Raw genomic sequence first — 8,141 nt, forward strand, 5'->3', positions numbered from 1 at the left:
ATATACTTTTTTAAAAAAACTAATATGGTGTCAAAACATTGCACCCAGTTGTCACATCTCTCTGGTCTCCCTCAATCTAGAACAATTTGCAGCCTTTCTTTGAATTTTGACCTTGACATGTTTGAAGATTACAGGGAACTTATTTTGTAGACTGTCCTTCAATTTGGGTTTGTCCATTTCTTTCTCACAATTAGACCACTGTTATATATTTTGGGCAGAAATATCACAAAAACAATGCTGTGTTTTTTGTTTTTGTTTTTTTGGCCACGCCGCACAGCTTGCAGGATCTTAGTTCCCCGACCAGGGACTGAACCCAGGCCATGGCAGTGAAAGCGCTGAATCCTAATCACTGGACCGCCAGGGAACTCCTGATGCTGTGTTCTTGTATTCAGTATCATTTGGAACCATGATGACTGGTGCTGGTAATGTTGATCACTTGATCATAATTAGTAGGTATTGGGGAAGGGAGGTACTTTAAGACTATGAAACATCCTTTTCTTCATCCCACTTTCGCCCATAGGTTTCAGCATCCATTGATGTTTCTTGCCTGAATTAATTATTAATACAGTGGTTTGCAAATGGTGATTTTCCAATTTTATCATTTCTTCTACTTTATTAGTTGGCCTTCTATTATAAAAAACTTTTTCCTCACCCCCATGTATTTATTCATTTACTTATTTATCAGATGAACTTGTGATTTCCTATTTTATTCAATAGGTTATAATCCATTCCTATCATTTATTTTGATGCTTAAATTGTCCCAGGATTGGTCAATGGGTGCCCCTTGCTGACCTCTTGTCAGTTTGATGTGTCGCATCATTCTTTGGACATGTCCATTCTTTCTGGCTCAATAAGATATTCCAGGTTCATCTTGTTTTTCCCTGCCCCAGCCCTAGAATTAGCCATTTCAACAAGAATACCTGTTTCTTTTTGGTGGAGAATAATATTTAGAAACCAAGATCTGGGTGTTAGTTGTGCTCAGTGCAATTAGGGTAACCTCTACTGCCAGGCCCACTCAGTAGACACATGTTTATATACACACATAAACATACACATTTATACCTATGTTTATTCCTTTATCTGTGCGACGGTTAATTTTATATGTCAACCTTACTGAGCTGCTGCATGCCCAGATACCTGGTTAAATATTACCTCTGGGTGCGTCTGTGAGGGTGTTTCCAGAAGAGGTTAGTATTTGACTTGGTGGCCTGGGTAAAGCAGGTGGCCCTCCCCGATGTGGGCGGGCATCATCCAGTTCACTGAGGGCCTGAATAGAACAAAAAGGCAGAGCAAGTTTGAATTCTCTCTTTCGGACTGTTGAGCTAGAATTGGTCTCCTCCTGCCCTTGAACTGGTACTTGCACCATTAGAGCTCCCTGGTTCTCAGGCCTTCTGTCTGAGTCTGGAACTCCACCACCCTGCTTTCCAAGTCTCCAGCTTGCAGACAGCAGATTGTGAGACTTCTCAGCCTCCATAATTGCGTGAGTCAATCCCTCATAATAAGTCTCTTTCTCTATATTTATCCTATTGGTTCTGGTTCTCCGAAAACCCAAACTAATACAATTTCCATATATTGAAAAATAGTTTCCATTCAGACCTTAAATTCCAATGGCACAGGGTTCATCCTAGCTTTCCCCCTTTCCAGATTTTTACTTCCTTTCCCCCAATTGTCTTCAATATATTTTATAATTTGTTCAGTCTCCCTGTAGGTAGCTAAACCTCTGAGACAACAGGCTGCCCCCGACTTAGATGCCCTCCTTACACGGAGGTGGGTCCGGCAGGGCTGCCTTCCCATCCCACTCCAGTGCCATCTGCATGCATGGTCCTGGCTGCCACTGGGCTATCAAACATTTCTAAGACTTTTGTATTTGTTCATTCTACAGATATTTATTGAGCACCTACTATGCTTCAGGCATGTTTCCAAGTGACAGACATAAAACAGGAAGATAGACAAAGTTCCCTGACCACCGGAGCTCACATTCTAGGGAAGGGAGATAGACAATAAACAATAAACAAATAAATGAGTATACCAGATGGTAAGAAGTGCTGTGAAGAAAAAGAAAGCAGGGCAAGAGAATGATAAAAGACTAGGAGATTGCTATTTTATATAATTCTGTACTACCCTAGGGAGATCACAAATATTGACCTACCACTGAGATGAAAAATAACCATTCTCATGACTTGGAATAAATTTTCCAGCAACAGCATCATTCATGGATTCAAAAAGCTCTGGGTTCCCCTGATGGTTCAGTGATTTAAGATTCCACGCTTCCACTGCAGGGGGCACGGGTTCAATCCCTGGTCGGGGAAGTTGTGCATGCCATGCAGTGCAGCCAAAAAAAAAAAAAAAGTTCTGTATTTCCAAGCACAAGTGAAGATGACACATTCGAGAAAACTGTATTAGGGAACTCAAAGGAGATGCTAGGGATGACACATGACATGACAATGAGAAGCAGAAATGCAAGTGAAGGGTTTGAATAAACTTTCACAAACCGTGAGCCTGGAAAAGAATTGTTTCGAAATAAAGTTATTTGTAAATATATGTGATTTAAAGTATTTCCATTTTAAATGTTTTCACTAAATATCATTACTAGGGAGCCGCTTATTTCATTTGCATCCCTAAATGTTTTAATTAGACTATTGAGCCAAATTTCTTTTTTAAAAATCTTCTCATTGGGAAAAGGAGGGCAGTGTATTCAGGCATATAGTCAATTCCATCACAAATACCTTAAATATCACACACTGAGCAGTGAGACTCATTCCGCAGCTGCCTACTGCCCGTATCTCCCTCCTCTGCTGCACCCCCAGGATGGCTGAGCCCAGGCCTCAAGACTGAGCTAGAAGATGGTGGGCTGGGGTTAGGGAGTCTGGAAGGGGGAAGGAGAGCTGCCTGCTGGGCAGGGCTGGACTTTGTGGTCAAAACAGGTTGGATTTGCAGGGCTAAGTGGCTTACAAACCATGTCACCCAAACTTCAGTACCTGGTTTGTGTTTACCTCTCTGAGCCTCATCGTCCTCATCTGTGAAATGGAACTAAAGGAGGGCCTTCCTGATAGGGTCACGGTAAGAGTGACCCTTACACAACGGCCAGCACTTTGTACAATAATGGGCCAGGGCCAGACTTCCCAGGGGAGGAGAAAGAGGGAGTAAATCTGCCAGAAAGCAGGAGAACATCAACAACACACATGCACGCACGCACACACACGGACACGCACTCTCTCCAGCCTCGGAGCCTGGGTTGGCTGGCCCTTCCTGCTCTGAGCCCCTCACAACTCTGCCCCGGGGACAGAATTCCTGAATTCTACACAAGCTGCCTCCCCTTCCGCCTCCAGACCCCGAAAGCCCATATACTTCCACATCATTGTCTTGTCACTGTTAGGGTGTCTCTCACACCAGCCCGAGAGCTTCTGGAGAACAGGTAGTGACTGTCATCATCCCGACCTGGGCACACAGGTGCTCAGCCGTGAGGGCGTGGGCAAGGCAACACTGGCCTTGCCCAGCAGGTGGCAGCAGTTCCCAATATTAGGGATCCCCACTCCCACCCTCCCAGCTGTTGGGATGGAAACCCCAAACCGTGCTGGGGCGAGGGAGCTCCCAGACGCCCAGCCTTTCCTTCAGTGCTCCTTTATAGGAACACGCCTCATTCAAGCATCCAAGTGTTTACAGCTCAGTCTGCAAACACGCTTTCTGTGCCAGCCCTGGGGAATCAACAAGAACATGACCCCGTTCCTTCCCTTTATGTGTCCCCATCTAATGAGGGGACAGATGCTTAACACACACTATATGCACACAGGACAATAGTGCTATAGTCGGGATAAATACAGGCCTTTGTGGGACCGCGCAGAAGGAGTCCAAAGCTCATTCTTGGGTGGTCAGAGACAAATTCTTGGAGGAGGTGATGTCTAGCAGGGAAGGACTAGAAGTCATTGGCCAGCTGCATGCGGAGGAGAAAAGAGTGAGGAGAGGGCCCCAGGCATGTGCAGGTCAGGCATTAAGGCTGCTCACAGGGTGGGAGGGAAGGCGGCCTCCAAGAAGCGAGGCAGGGCCAGACCACAAAGGACCTGGAAAGCTATATTGTGGTACCAGCATGTGCCCGCTCCTCAAGGAAAAAAGGAAACCTGAACAAGTACAGGGGTGCAGAATGCCAATGTTGGGGCACAGTGATGCCCCTTTAACGAGAGTGGGGAGAGGGCTCTACGGAACATTGGTCTGGACTGAATCTCCATCGATTAACCACATTAAAGAATGGGAGTGATGTGTGTTGTGGGGACTGCCTGGTTCCCACAGGGACTAAGCTCTGCTCTCTCACTGTCCATGTCCTTGTTCACAGCTTTGCCCCAGAATGCCCTTCCCCCATTCTCCACCTAGCCACCTCCTACTCATCCTTTAAGCCCCAAGTCAAATGCCCCACCTCTGCGAAGTGGTCCCTGATCCCAGGGAGGTGGCTGCTCGGGTACTCATGGCACCTTGTGCAGCAGCTTCCACTTCAGCTCCTGCCGTGGTTCTGGCTCCTCCGTCTCTGGCCATCCCTCACCTGTCAGTTTCATCTTCAGCCCTTCACCTTCTTCCATAGACACAGACACACACACACAGACACACACATATGCACACACTTCCCTGGACTGTGGCCCACAACTTCCATTTCCACCCCAAGCCAGACTCTTCCTGCCTTCCATGTCTCCAGCCTGTGTGCCACACTAACTCCTCATTGACTGTCTGCCTGTTTCCTCTGGATATCAGGGCAGAAACCTTAAATACTACACATCCTGGTCAAACCCCTCCCCCAGGTGCCAGTTCTGTGCTTATCTACACATGGTCAGTCACAGGGCCTGTGGCTTCTAGTTCATAATATCTGTCACTGTTTTGTTTTGTTTTAATAAATTTATTTATTTGTTTGTTGTTTTTTTTGGCTGCGTTGGGTCTCCGTTGCTGTGCGTGGGCTTTCTTTTTGGTTGCAACGAGCGGGGGCTACTCTTTGTTGCGGTGCGCAGGCCTCTCATTGCAGTGGCTTCTCTTGTTGCGGAGCATGGGCTCTAGGCGTGCGGGCTTCAGTAGTTGTGGCACGTGGGCTCAGTAGTTGTGGCTCGCAGGCTCTAGAGCACAGTCTCAGTAGTTGTGGTACACGGGCTTAGTTGCTCCACGGCATGTGGGATCTTCCCAGACCGGGGCTCGAACCCGCGTCCCCTGCATTGGCAGGCAGATTCTTAACCACTGCCACCAGGGAAGGCTCTGGTGCCACCAGGGAAGTCACTGTTTTAATGTTTTACAACAAACATATTCTTTTCATAATTGAAATAAAGTGTAGTCATATTAAATAAATATCTCCCTCCCTCTCTCTCTCTCTCTCTCTCTCTCTTTTTTTTTCTTGGCCACATGGCTTGCGGGATCTGAGTTCCCTGACCGGGGATCGAACCCGTGCCCCCTGCAGTGGAAGCACGGAGTCCTAACTATAGCTACTGGACTGCCAGGGAATTCCCTTAAATAAATCTCTTGAATGCCTTTGACCCTTCTCTCCAGCCGATGGGTCCTGCTCTTGTTCACACACTCCCAGTCTCTCTACTGGACAACGCAGCAGCCATCCAGCTGGCCTCCATGCTGCTATAGATGAGCCTCTTCCCTTGCTTTAAGACCATCTATGCTGGCCTCTTCCAGCCTGGACCTCTCCCACAAATTCCAGATTCCTATGGGCAGTGGCCTACTTGCCCTCCCTGGTGGGATGTCTAATGGGCCACTCAAACTTAAGGGTCCAAACCCCGAATCCTATTACCACCTGCCACCCACCTGCCACCTGCTCCTTCTCTAGTTTTTCCTCCATCTTTGCAAATGGCAACACCATCTTTCCAGGTATTCAGGGCAAAAAACTTGACTCCAGGCATCCTTGATGCCTCTCTTTCTCTCAGTTGGCTATACCTTTAAAATGTATCCAGGGGAGCTCCCTGGTGGTCCAGTGGTTAGGGCTCAGCGCTTTTACTGCTGTGGCCCAGGTTCAATCCCTGGTTGGGGAACTAAGATCCCGCAAGCCACATGGCACAGCCAAAAAATAAAATTAAATAAATAAAAATAAAATGTATCCAGGATGTGACCACTTCTCATCACCACCATTGTATCACCTTTGGCCCAGCTGCCTGCGTGATCACAACAACTTCCTAAATACGTCCCTGCTTCCTCCCGTGTCCCCTTCCGTCTGTTCTCCACTCAGCAATCAGAGCAATTCTGCTGAAGCCCAAGATGAATCAGGTCCCTTCTCTGTTCAAAACCCTCTGGGGGCTCCCATCACCCTCAGAATCAAAGCCAAGGGACACACAGTCAATTCCAACGCCCCTCCCTCTAGTCCTCTGACTTCACCTCCTTGGAGCCCTTCTTCACCCACCACACTCCAGGCATCCTCACCTCCTTGCTGTCTCTCCGATATGCTAGGCACACTCCCTGCTCCTGGTCATTGCACTTGATGTTTCCTCTGCCCAGAATGCTCCTCCCCCAGGGACCTACATGCATCACTCCCTCACCTCCTTTATTTATTTACTTATTTAGAAAATCTTTTTCTTTTTAAATTTTTTTAAAATTTATTTTATTTTTGGCTGTGTTGGGTCTTCATTGCTGTGCACGGGCTTTCTCTAGTTGCGGCGAGTGGCGGTTACCCTTCGTTGCCATGCGCGGGCTTCTCATTGCGGTGGCTTCTCTTGTTGCGGAGCACAGGCTCTAGGCACGCGGGCTTCAGTAGTTGTGGCATGCGGGCTCTAGAGCGCAGGCTCAGTAGTTGTGGTGCACGGGCTTAGTTGCTCCGTGTCATGTGGGATCTTCCCGGACCAGGGCTCGAACCCCTCGAACCCATGTCCCCTGCATTGGCAGGTGGATTCTTAACCACTGCACCACCAGGGAAGCCCCCCTCGCCTCCTTTATTTATTTATTGCGGTACGCGGGCCTCTCACTGTTGTGGCCTCTCCCGTTGCGGAGCACAAGCTCCAGAAGGCGGACTCTTAACCACTGCGCCACCAGGGAAGCCCTACCCCCTCACCTCCTTTAAATGTTTACTCAAGTGACACCTTCTCAGCAAGGCCCTCCTTGACCACCTGATTTAAAACTGGAATCTTGCCTCAAACCTGGCACCCTACTCCTTCTGTCCTGCTTTATCATCTTCATAATATATTATCACCGTTATGTATGTTATTTGCTTGTTTATCATCTCTCTCCTCTACTAGAACCCATGGAGGGCAAGGACTTTGTCTGGTTTTCTGCCATGTCCCCAACGTCTAGAATAGTCAGCACATAGTAGACGCTTTTTGATTAAGGGAATGAAAGTCGGAACCTTGATTGCCTCCCCCCTTGTCTGCACAATGAAGTTTAACTTTCAAGGTCTCCCTCACTGGACTCATCTCCCACCCACGCTCATCCCCATACCTGAGCACCGCAGCAGGCTCCTGAGGTTCTCCAGTTGCTCTCCACCCTCACCCCAGTGTCTGGGCACACTCCTTCTGTCTAGAATGCCTGCACCACTGCCTGCTGCAATGCCACTCCTTCAATATCCAGCTTGAATGTCACCGGCTCTGGGAAGCCACCCTGAATCCCTCACATATTGAAACCATGTCTGTCTCTCCCACCACTGTAGGAGCACCTTAAGTGCAGAACAGTATCCCCAGAACGTGCATTCCCAGGTAATGTTTGATGAATGAATGACTGAATGAGAGTAAGACCTGTATCAGAAAAGCAGTTTAAGTTGAAGGGCACACATTCATTCTCTATTCATTTTTCACACTACCATTTAATATTCATCTCAATAAGTGTTGCTTGGCATGACACCAGGATTCTCTGAGGGCAGCAGCTGTGTCTCCCCTTCCTGCCCTCTCCCCACAGGGCCAGACATTGGGCTCTGGGGCTGCACCCATGACTCACCCCACTGAGTCACCCTGCACAGAGAAAAGTACTCTGAACCAGGAATCAGCAGCTTCCCTGCCACCTGTTCCCTGTAACCCTGGGCAAGTCCCTCTAGCAGGTGAGTCCTGGTCTCGCACCTGTCAAATGGGGCACCACCAACACTTGCTCCGTGGGACACTCAAGGTTGAGGTCTGGACAAGTGGAAGGAGTGTGACTGCCTCTCATGCTAGGCTACATCTGAGCTAGTCTTGGACCAGACTTTCCAGGGAAAG

General features: G+C 48.2%; 1 non-coding gene across 1 annotated transcript; it reads left to right on the forward strand.

The window, feature by feature from the left end:
• Positions 1 to 5,930: 5,930 nt before the first annotated feature.
• TRNAK-UUU (transfer RNA lysine (anticodon UUU)) lies at positions 5,931 to 6,002 on the forward strand. The gene has a single exon. It is a non-coding gene; the product is annotated as a tRNA-Lys (tRNA).
• Positions 6,003 to 8,141: the final 2,139 nt, after the last annotated feature.

Source organism: Lipotes vexillifer, unplaced genomic scaffold (genome assembly GCF_000442215.2).
Source record: "Lipotes vexillifer unplaced genomic scaffold, Lipotes_vexillifer_v1.1 scaffold12, whole genome shotgun sequence".
NCBI lineage: Eukaryota > Metazoa > Chordata > Mammalia > Artiodactyla > Lipotidae > Lipotes > Lipotes vexillifer.